The 12,124-nt window shown below is 45.8% G+C and overlaps 1 long non-coding RNA gene across 1 annotated transcript; it reads right to left on the bottom strand.

Annotated features, from left to right (window-relative positions):
* Positions 1-433: 433 nt before the first annotated feature.
* LOC147103438 (uncharacterized) lies at positions 434-11,339 on the bottom strand. The gene is made up of 2 exons (XR_015072961.1): positions 11,016-11,339; positions 434-4,946 (listed from the first exon to the last, which is right to left on the bottom strand). It is a non-coding gene; the product is annotated as an uncharacterized LOC147103438 (long non-coding RNA).
* Between the last annotated feature and the right edge of the window lie 785 nt (positions 11,340-12,124).

The raw sequence follows: 12,124 nt of genomic DNA on the forward strand, positions 1-12,124 counted from the left end.
AAATTTCCTCTTTGCATCCGCCCAGGGCAATGCTTTGGTGCCCAAGGGCCAAAGAGGAGCGGCTGTTGGCATCAGGACCCGTAGATTAGGGTGAAGGAAACCAGCAAAAAGTTGCTGCTCCCGATCGTAAGCCAGTAACCCGTGCCAGAAAGGTAGCCTGTGTGGACATCGAGCAAGGACAGAATCAGTCTCAGTCTGGAGCCTCCCGGCCATGACTGCCCGGGCTCACACCCGTGGAGTGGCCACTTGGACAAGGAACCAGATGATGGCGGCCAACACCTATGGACTCAGATCCCGGCAAGAGGCAGCATTGGCACGAGAGGGGGCAGCGGAAAACTGAGAAAGAAAAGCAAAATAAAGCTACTCGACTGTAGATGCAGCTTCACCAAAGAAACGGAGAATCCAACATAAAATAATTTCCATTATCAAGGTGCAAGCTTCACGACTAACTTTTTATTTCAAATATAAGACGAATTACAGCACGGTGGCATAGTGGTTAGCACTGTTGCCTCACAGCGCCAGGGACCCGGGTTCAAATCTGGCCTCGGGTGACTGTCTGTGTGGAGTTTGCACATTCTCCCCGTGTTTGCGTGGGTTTCCTCTGGGTGCTCCGGTTTCCTCCCACAGTCCAAAGATGTGCGGGTTAGGTTGATTGGCCATGATAAAAATTGGCCCTTAGTGTTAGGGGGGATTAAATACGTGGGGTTACGGGGATAGGGCTTGGGTGGGATGGCTGTCGGTGTAGGGACCGGGTGCTAGGGTTTGGATGATCAGCCATGATCTCGTTGAATGGCGGAGCAGGCTCGAAGGGCCGAATGGCCTACTCCTGCTCCTATCTTCTATGTTTCTATGTAATGGTGTATTTATGCATAGGAGAAAGCAACAGGGTCAGGAACAGGAATCCTCCTGATTTTTTTTTTCCCTTCCACAACCCAACAGGCTCTGAGGGCAACTGTGGTGTTCCCAACACTCCTCGGGCAGAGATCAGCTGATCCATCACAGGCCGGGGATAAGAACATAAGAATTCGAAGCAGGAGTTGGCCACACGGCCCCTCGAGCCTGCTCCACCATTCAATAAGATCTGATCTTCGACCTCAACTCCAGCTTCCCACCCGATCTCCATGTCCCTTGATTCCTTTAGTATGGAAAAAATCTATCGATCTCAGCCTTGAATATACTCAACGACTGAGCCTCCACAGCCCTCTGGGGCAGAGAATTCCAAAGATTCACCACCCTCTGAGTGAAGCAATTCCTCCTCATCTCGGTCTTAAATGGCCGACCCCTTATCCTGAGACCGTGACCCCCTGGTTCCAGACTCTCCAGCCAGGGGAAAACAGCCTCCCTGCATCCACCCTGGATCAAACCTGGGACCATCTGTTCTGTATCCCTGTAGCCCTTGGAAGAGCCCCAATGGGAGCGTGTGAGTCAGCATCTTTTGCACTCATGAAAACACTAACCAATTAATAACCTCAGTATGATATCCTTGCTTCCTTTGGCACCTGGCTTCTGTGCAGCCTGGGCTCATCTCTCAGTACAATTTAGAACGACAGCGTATTCTATTTCAACACTCCCAGCTCATAAACAGGATTAGTCGAACAGTTTCCACAGCAATGAACCACTTGATCTTTGCCAGCTATTTGATTGGCTCATGGCGATAATCTTAACATTAAGAATTGGCACTGATATTGTTTATAACTATTGAATTCAGGTCAGCTACATTGACTGATAAAACATTATAATCAGAATAATATTTACTTTTCAAAGGCATTTTATGGAACGTAATATATTGATGGATATTTCTTTGACTCAAGTCCTCAACAACAACTTGTATTTATATAGTGTCTTTAACATAGTAAAATGTCCCAAGGTGCTTCACAGGAGTGATTATCAAACAACCTTTGACACCGAGCCGCATAAGAACATAAGAAATAGGAGCAGGAGTCGGCCATTCGGCCCCTCGAGCCTGCTCTGCCATTCAATGAGATCGTGGCTGATCCAATCTTGGCCTCAACTCCACTTTCCCGCTCTCTCCCCATAACCCTTGACTCCCCTGTAGTTCAAATATCTGTCTACCTCCGCCTTGAATATATTCAATGACTCCGCCTCCACAGCTCTCTGGGGTAGAGAATTCCAAAGATTCACGACCCTCTGAGAGAAGAAATTCCTCCTCATCTCCGTCTTAAATGGGCGACCCCTTATTCTGAAACTATGCCCCCACGTTCTAGATACCCCCACGAGGGGAAACATCCTCTCAGCATCCACCCTGTCAAACCCCCTCAGAATCTTATATGTTTCAATAAGATCACTTCTCATTCTTCTAAACTCCAATGAGTATAGGCCCAACCTGCTCAACCTTTCCTCATACGTCAACCCCTTCATCCCAGGAATCAACCTAGTGAACCTTCTCTGCACTGCCTTCAATGCAAGTATATCCTTCCTTAAACATAAAGAAGTATTAGGACAGGTGACCAAAAGAGGTAGGTTTTAAGGAGCATCTTAAAGAAGGTGAGAGAGATAGAGAGGCGGAGAGGTTCAGTGGGGGAATCCCAGAGCTTAGGGCCCAGGCAGCTGAAGGCACGGCCGCCAATGGTGGAGCGATTATAATCAGGGAAGCTCAAGAGGCCAGACTTGGAGCAGTGCAGATATCAAATTAGTATCGTTACATCCATGTTAAAGTGTCTTTTTTAATCCTGATTGGATGGTCTCGAATTTGGCCCTGGACATGTGCTGATTCAGCTGGCCTCAGCCCGGATAGACACTATGCTTGGCCTCATGTTCTTCAGGAAGAGGAAAAGATCAGCAGGATTCATACTCCTGAACTGTGGCCAGTGACCCTGCTGGAAAGCAAGCAGGCGTGGACAGGATCAAGTTCAACTGTCACACCCGACGCCGGCCTTGCCCACTGCCCACACAAGGACACTCTGGTATTAAGCCGCTGAAGAGCGATCTAATGAAGAACACTTTATGTGGGTGGTGGCGGAAACCAAGAGTCAAACCTGAGGCCATCTGCTCTCTGGATGGCTCAGCTGGACATTGCTTTAATGAACTGAACCATGGGGGAGATGCTGACTTTAAGCCAAAGGAATCAATTTTAGCTTCAAAAAAAAAGAAATTTGCATTTGCAGAAAACTTGCATTTCTATAGCGTCTTTCACCACCACCGGACGTCCCAAAGCGCTTTACAGCCAATGAAGTACTTTTTGAAGCGTAGTCACTGTTGTAATGTAGGAAACACAGCAGTCAATTTGCACACAGCAAGCTCCCACAAACAGCACTGTGATAATGACCAGATCATCTGTTTTAGTGATGGTGATTGAGGGAAAAATATTGGCCCCAGGACACCGGGGAGAACTCCCCTGCTCTTATTCGAAATAGTGCTATGGGATCTTTTACATCCACCCGAGAGAGCCGACGGGGCCTCGGTTTAACATCTCATTCGAAAAACGGCACCTCCGACAGTGCAGTGCTCCCTCAGCACTGCACTGGAGTGTCAGCCGAGATTTTTGTGCTCAAGTCTCCAGAGTCTTCTTAGGCAGTCCCTCGGAACTGAGGATGACTTGCTTCCACATTAAAAATGAGTTCGCAGGTGACTGATGAGTCCAATGCGGGACCTACAGTCTCTGTCACAGGTGGGGCAGACGGTGGTTGAAGGGGCGGGTGGGTGGGGTGCTTGGGTTCACGTGCGCTCCTTGCGCTTGGCTTCCGCTTGCTCCCGGCAAAGAGACCCGAGTACGATAGCAAAATACTGCAGATGCTGGAAATCCAAAATAACAACAGAAAATGCTGGAAAAACTCAGCAGGTCAGGCAACATCCGTGTTCGGCGCCTTCCCGGATGCTTCTCCTACACTTCGTGCGGTCTTGGGCCAGGGATTCCCAGGTGTCGGTGGGGATGTTACACTTTTTCAAGGAGGTTTTGAGGGTGTCCTTGAAGCGTTTCCTCTGCCCACCTGGGGCTCTCTTGCCGTGTCGGAGCTCCGAGTAGAGCGCTTGTTTTGGAGAGTGGGGCTTAGAATTCACAACCTTCTGGCTTAGAGGTAAGGGTGCTGATACTTTCACTTGGTATATATCACAAACAATACAGCACAGAGATGAGCAGTCAGATAGAGGTCAAGAAGGGATAATTGGCATGGGCTCTTCCTCGGGTCCTCCTCAAGTACCCTCCACTGGCTGGTCACAGGACAATACTGGCTGGAGCCAAGGAGATGATCGCAATCCCTTAACCATCTCTTCAGTGGTCAAAGTTCAGGATATCAGGACTGGAAAAGTACAAAGTAAACATTATCCATCCATTACAACTCACACAAAAAATATTTAACAGTATTTTTTATTTGCTTGAAACGTTAGTGACATAGAATAAATATTTGACTGAACAGGTTGCACTGTTAATTCTGTTTGTTCTCTACCATATTAATCTTTGCTCACTTTAAACAGGTCTGTTTCACAACATATGATTCGTAAATATGTTATTTTTCTTTCCCCAATATCAATGAAGGCCAGCAAATTAACTGCTTGGAAAATCTTAAATGAATGTTCTTATATACAACATGAAGTGCTTGCTTTATAATAGTGTTCTCTAAGGAATTACGGCAAAATGTGGTTACAGAAATATCCTGTGTTCTTGACCTCATTATCAAGTGCTGACAGTTATGGGAGAAGCTGTTTGGAGCAATTCCTAAAACGCGAACAATTGATTACTGTACAAACATTTAATCTTATTATTAACGTTATTATTACAATATTAACATTGTTTCTGAAGCAGAATTAAAAATATAACGTATCAAGTTCCTGATTAGGGAGGCAGTTGGTCGAAGATAAGTGGTCACCGGCCCAGAAATCTGCCTCAGAGTGAGCGAAGTGGGCAAAGTTGCTTGTCCCTGTTTGCTGATCTTCTTAGATTCTTATCAACAGATCCCCACAGTGCTGCTCACAAGAAGTTGAAGAGAATGCTGTTTTATAAGGAGAGGGGTGTTATACCATGTAATGCACGATGTATTACTCTGCTGCTAAGGTGGAGCTGTGCGCTGTATAGGTCCAGCACATTGGAGGCATGGATACGGGTGTTCCTGGGCTATCCTGTCAATTCCGCTAGAAATGCCCCTGATAGGCCCAGCAGTGGAAGGAAGAAAGACTTGCATTTCTACATAATCTTTCATGACCACCAGACATCCCAAAGTGCTTTACAGCCAATTAAGTACTTTCTGAAGTGTTGTAATGTGGGAAACGCGGCAGCCAAATTGCGCACAGCGAGCTCCCACCAACAGCAATGTGATAATGACACGATAATTTGTTTTTAGTGATGTTGGTTGAGGGATAAATATTGGCCTCAGGACACCGGGGATAACTCCCCTGTTATTCTTCAAAATAGTGCCGTGGGATCTTTTACGTCCACCTGAGAGAACAGATGGGGCCTCGGTTTAACATCGCATCCGAAAGACGGCACCTCCGACAGTGCGGCACTCCCTCAGTACTGCACTGGAGCGTCAGCCTAGATTTTTGCGTTCAAGTCTCTGGAGTGGGACTTGACCCCACGACCTTCTGACTCAGAGGTGAGGGTGAGTACGGGGGCGCGTCAAGTTTGCAAACTTATGTACGTGAGCCGCATCCCATGAGCTTGTTATTAGTGAATACTCAGGCACCTCGCTGCACAGTCACAACTGTAAATTTTGCACCAACATAACAATTGCCTTACATGAATTAAATTTATAATAATTAAAACCAATCTAAATTGAGATTGATTGTTGCTAAGCGCAGTAATACTCAGCAGTTCAGTGCAGGGGCATATGGACAGGGATTAAGTACGTATTTAACAGCTTTCAGTTCAATCAGCTTGGCTCACACTTCAGGATGTAATGATTATTGCAATAATCAATTATTTATTGAACCTACTGTTCAGTAAATTGGACCATAACTTATTAAACATTTTCTAACTTTAAATATTATATTACCCAGCGGCACTTAATTGACAGCTGGACTTGCCCAGGTTACAATGTATAATTTAGGTCACAAAACTAACAGAAACATGGACAGATTGAAACAATCATTATATTAATACATAAACCAATACGTAGTTGAGTATTTTACGCTTTCATTCATTTTAGAAATTCTATGACTTTTTAATGTACTCTAATATTACTGTAAAAACCAGCTGGGGGATAGATTGCATTACAGTGATTGTAGATCTAGGATCAAAATCAATCAATATAAGTCACATGAATCAGTCATTCATGAAAGAAAGACTTATGAAATAATACTGAGCGGTCTGCGGGTGGCACTGTCCAGGGAGAGTATAAATACTCGGGCACGGGCCCAGCTTGTGCAGGACATTCTTAACAGGAACTAGTGAAGGACACAACTAGACCTCCATGTTGTAAAACAGTTGATTAAAGCTTTGTTTAACGCTTAGACCAAGTGCAAAGTAGTTTTCTTATGTCAAAAAGTACCCGGAGCCACTCTGTAAAATCTATGCAGCGTTGCAGGTGGGCTGTAATTTCTATGCTGGAAGCATAGTAACAATAGTTTCAAGTGGGCTTTTACAGCATCAGCCTGTGGCTCAGTGGGCAGCACTCTCACCTCTGGAGTCAGGAGGTTGTGGGTTTATAATCCCACTCCAGAGACTTTAGCACAAGGATCTAAGCTGACACTCCCAGTGCAGAACTGAGGGAGTGCTGCACTGTCGGAGGTGCCGTCTTTCAGATGAGACGTTAAACCGAGGCTTTCTCAGGTGGACGTAAAAGGTCCTCTCTCATTGTTTTGTAGAAGAGCGGGGGAGTTCTCCCCGGTGTCCTGGGGCCAATATTTATCCCTCAATCAACATCACAAAAACAGATTATCTGGTCATTGTCACATTGCTATTTGTGGGAGCTTGCTGTGCACAAATTGGCTGCCACGTTTCATACATTACAACAGTGACTACACTTCAAAAAGTACTTCATTGGCTGTAAAGTGGTTTGGGACGTCCTGAGGTCGTGAAAGGCGCTATAGAAATGCAAGTCTTTCTTTTTATCCAATGAGTTGCTGACCTATAGGGGTCAGGAAGGTCCAAGTTCAACCTTCAGCCTGTGTTGAGTTAGCTGGACTGAACCAGAATAGTAGTTACGGTGCAGCAATTGGCCTCTGCATCACTGGGCTAATGAAGGGAAGAATCAGCCAGGGTTCCGACTCCTGATCGTGGTCTAAGGACCCCTGATGGAAAGTCTGCTTGTATGAACACCATAAAAGATTAAGTAGGTTGGGCCTATAAGAATGAGACGTGATCTCATTGAAACATATAAGATTCTGAGGGGGATTGACAGGGTAGATGCTGAGAGGTTGTTTCCCCCTGGCTGGAGAGTCTAGAACTAGGGGGCAGTCTCAGGATAAGGGGTCGGCCATTTAGGACTGAGATGAGGAGGAATTTCTTCACTCAGAGGGTGGTGAATCTTTGGAATTCTCTACCACAGAGGGCTGTGGATGCTGAGTCATTGAGTATATTCAAGGCTGAGACAGGTAGATTTTTGGACTCTAGGGGAATCAAGGGATATGGAGATCGGGCGGGAAAGTGGAGTTGAGGTCGAAGATCAGCCGTGATCTTATTGAATGGCAGAGCAGGCTCGAGGGGCCGAATGGCCGACTCCTGCTCCTAATTCTTATGTTCTTATGCATTGTTCTAACAAAGAGTCAATGCTGGTATAATGGATCAAATAGCCTCCGTCTGTGCTGTAAATTTACTCGGTTCTAAGACCGAATAAATATTTCTATGTTCAACAACTGAATAAATATTTAATTTCACATTGTTATTCAGATTATTGAACTGAGGAAAAGTAATTTTTGAAAAGTACATTCGGGTTTACTTGAGTAATTTTTTGGGGTTTCTGTTGATGCCGTAGTGACAACAACATATTGAAAGTTAAAAGAGTCTCACCATCTTTATCATTGTCTTATCTCATGGTCTGTCATCTGCTTTCTAAATCTGTCCTTTAGATTTCCTGTTGTGCTTATTATTTCTGTGAATTTGAGAGAAGTTACAAGGAGAGGTGCCATGACAGAATAAGCAACAGCAGAAATAATATTAGGGCGAATAAAAGTTGTAAGGAGTTGATTCTTGTTAAAGATGAAGTTTTACCATCTGTACATCTTTTGAAATTAAAACGATTGACACAGTTAGAAGTGATTCTATCATTTGTGCCTATGTTTTTATTTAAGCTGTAAGCTTTGATAACATACTCAAGGAAACTATCTGGGAGTGATTGTGCCCAATTGTGTGAGCTGACTGAATGGACATCTGTGGATTTAATCATTAACAGTGACCTGCCATCTCAATTGTGTTCAGCTCCCTTACATTGTTGAACTCAGTAACTCCTTACCACCACAAACAAACCCTGACGAAGAGCGCGAGAGTTTGGGTTTTTTTTTTGAAGGTGAGGTTGACTCTTGCCACAGTAAGTTCCAAGGGTGTTGGCAGCCCATCAGTCTCAGCCTCTTATCTAAGTGGCCATTCCTCATGTGTGAATGAACAGTGAGTGATAGCAGAGTGAATGTTTGGGGTGCTATCACAGTGGAACTCTGATGTCTGCACACGCACATGCCCAGACATTGGATTGCTCAGCGCCCATAAAGAAAGACTTGCATTTCTATAGCGCCTTTCACGACCTCAGGACGTCCCAAAGTGCTTTACAGCCAATGAAGTACTTTTTTGAAGTGTAGTCACTGTTGTAATGTAGGAAACGCGGCAGCCAATTTGCGCACAGCAAGCTCCCACAAACAGAAATGTGATAATGACCAGATCATCTGTTTTAGTGATGTTGATTGATGGATAAATATTGGCCCAGGACACCGGGGAGAACTCCCCTGCTCTTCTTCAAAATAGTACTATGGTGTCTTTTATGTCCAGCTGAGAGAGCAGATGGGGCCTCAGTTTAATGTCTCATCTGAAAGACGGCACCTCCGACAGGGCAGCGCTCCCTCAGCACTGCACTGGAGTGTCAGCCTTGATTTTGTGTTCAAGTCCGTGGATTGGGACTGTAAACCCACAACCTTCTGACTCAGAGGCGAGAGAGAGTGCTGGCCACTGAGCCACGGCTGACACTGTGACCCATTGTTTGGGGGAGAAGCAGGCACTGAAGCATCCACAATGGCATGTCATCGCCATATTCGACCGCTGTTCTTTCAGGAGTCCCTGGCAGCCGCCGGAAAGCAGCGCCAGCCCAGCTTAACAACGGGTCCGGCGCAAGCTCCAACGGGTTTATTTTTGTTTCTACACCAGCCTAACCCAGGATCCTTAAAGGGATCGCTGGAGGCCATGGAAGAAACACAAAGGTACGTTTTTAAATCTCTGTATGTGAAGCCGGGAGGAGCAGGAGTAAGCCCTCAGCTGGTCTCGGCGACCTGCCTCTTGGGGGGACAACTCGTGCCCACAGTATGTCGGTTGCCTCTTGATCACTTGAGAGGACGAATATTGTGCGGTCCTCTTGCCCATCGGTTTAGGCTCGGTTCACACCCGGTGCAAACAAATCTCCAGCACAAGGAATTGATTTTTCCCATCGCTAGCCAAGTGAATCAAAGACAAAGAGGGTCATTTTTTACTGTGTGCGATGGGATAAAATGGGTGCTATCAAATTAGCTGCCCATTATACACCCTGTCTGAATTTCCTTTCCTTTATTTTTATTCGTTCATGGGATGTGGGCGTCATTGGCGAGGCCGGCAGTTATTGCCCATCCCTAATTGCATTGAGAAGGTGGTGGTGAGCCGTCATCTTGAACCACTGCAGTCTGTGTGGTGAAGGTACTCCTTTGTTGCGGTTTGGTACAGAGTGACTTGCTTGGCCATTTCCGAGGGCTGTTATGAGTCAACCACATTGCAGTGGGTCTGGAGTCACATATAGGCCAGACCAGGTAAGGACGGCAGATTTCCTTCCCTGAAGGACATTTGTGAACCAGATGGGTTTTTATGACAATCCGGTAGTTTCATGGTCACCATTACTGACACTAGCTTTTTATTCCAGATTTATTTAATTAACTGAATTTAAATTCCCCAGCTGCCGTGGTGGGATTTGAACTCATATTGCTGGATCAGTAGTCGAGGCTTCAAGATTAGCTAGTCCAGTAACATAACCACCATGTTACCATACCCCTGAAGTCCATAGAAGCGAAAATAGGGCATGGCATATAACGGGTGGCCAATTCAATGGCCCAGTAATTCCGGGCCCAACGCGTGAGTACGGACGGGGTACTCACGCGTGTGCCCAGAGGAATTGCTGGTTTTCAGCATGCACAGCGCATGCGCTGAAAACCGGCATTTCCTGTCCTCTGACCCAAGGGGTTAAGAGGCAGAGCGTGCGACTGCACAGGCAGCGCGTGCGCAGTGAAATTCCTTTTTTTTTTCAGAGTTGCGCGTGTGTAAAGGCCTCCGGTCTTTACGCATTGAAAAACCACATATAAGTACTTCGTTTTTCAGGTAAGTGGTCTATTAATACAATTGAGAAATTTTTTTCCCACAGGTTTGTTATTTTTAAAGAATTTACAGTAAGGTAAGTTTAGTTTTAGCCCCGATTTTTTATATAAATTTTTGTTCAAATTTTAAAATTATTGTTTAAAATAGTTTTTCAGAGTTCTTTATGGTTCATTTAAGTAGTGCAATGTTTTTTTAAATTTTCTTTCAGGTTTAAGTAGTGTTTTGGGGCCAGGAGTTTTCATGAGATTGACAGCTCTCACTATCAAACTCATGAATGAACTTTTGCAACCTCCCATTGGTTGCCCTGTGCTCACGTGATCCCAGCCGGCTCATCGCACTAAGTACGCCGCTGGGTCACGCACGCACAGCGCGGCAGGACCTCAAGCGGGCCAGTCAGCGGAAATGCAATGCGGGCCAGAATTAAAATGTCAGCGCGCTGGGTAAGTGAACATCGGGGGCTTGCACGCGCGGCAAACTCCCGATCCTAATTTCAGGGCCATTATTGCCCATTTCACACCATCGCCCACAGTTACAATTAGCCCCAATATTACCACTCCCTTCACCACCATCTGAGATCAGCACATACCAAGATCAAAGCTGGAGCTCGCCCATTCTGCATGACTCAGTTCCACACCGCACGGTGCATTTATCCACTGTGAAATTTCTCCCTCTTTTCTTCCCGCTCTTCTTCCCGTACAAAACCCTCCCAGGCTACGCACTTCCTGCAGCCGAGAGGGCACGATAGGCATCCAGTTCCTGTCTTACCGCCAGTACCCGATGAAAATGGAGAAACAATACAGAAGGGGGCAAAAATATTTTTGAGGTTGCTGAAATTCAAAGTTCATCATGGCTCTTCACATGCTCAAGTGTTTATCTGAGCTATAGCTACAGTTAATGATTAAACCACTCACACCTGGGCACAGTGTAAAAGGTTCAGGGTGTGTTTACATATTAAACGGCAATGTCATTCAGGAGCCAAAGTGCTTTCAATGGAAAGCACGCCTCTTCGAAACAGAGCAGCAAACAATCGTGTACACTGTCCTCTCCTTGAGAAGGTATGTTCTCAATAACAACAGAAAATGCTGCAAAAACTCAGCAGGCCAGGCAACATCCGTGGAGAGAGAAATAGAGTCAACGTTTCAGGTCGAAACCCTTTGTCAAGGTATGTTCTCACCTGTGCCTATCTGAAAGCAACAGGCTAAAAAGTTGCCATACAGATATCCTGGCTATCTCCAGTCAACATAAGAGTGAGAAGGTATCAGCAGTTTATTGGTCCTGTGTCAACCATGGCTCAGTGGGTGCACTTTTGCCTCTGAGTCAGAAGGTTCAGAGTCCCACTCCAGGGACTTGAGCACAAAAATCTAGGCTGACACTCCCAGTACAGTACTGAGGGGGTGCTGCACCGTCGGAGGTGCCGTCTTTCAGATGAAATGTTAAACCGAGACTCCGTCTGCTCTCTCAGGCGGATGTAAAAGATCCCATGGCACTATTAGAAGAAGAGCAGGGGAGTTATCCCCGGTGTCCTGGGGCCAATATTTATTCCTCAATCACCATCACTAAAAACAGATTATCTGGTCATTATCACATTGCTGTGCGCGGGATCTTGCTGTGCGCAATTTGGCTGCCGCGTTTCCTACATTACAACAGTGACTGCACTCCAAAAAGTACTTCATTGGCTGTAAAGCGCTTTGGGAC

Source organism: Somniosus microcephalus, chromosome 20 (assembly GCF_052327205.1).
Source record: "Somniosus microcephalus isolate GS21.2 chromosome 20, FLI_Smic_1.0, whole genome shotgun sequence".
Classification (NCBI taxonomy): Eukaryota; Metazoa; Chordata; class Chondrichthyes; order Squaliformes; family Somniosidae; genus Somniosus; species Somniosus microcephalus.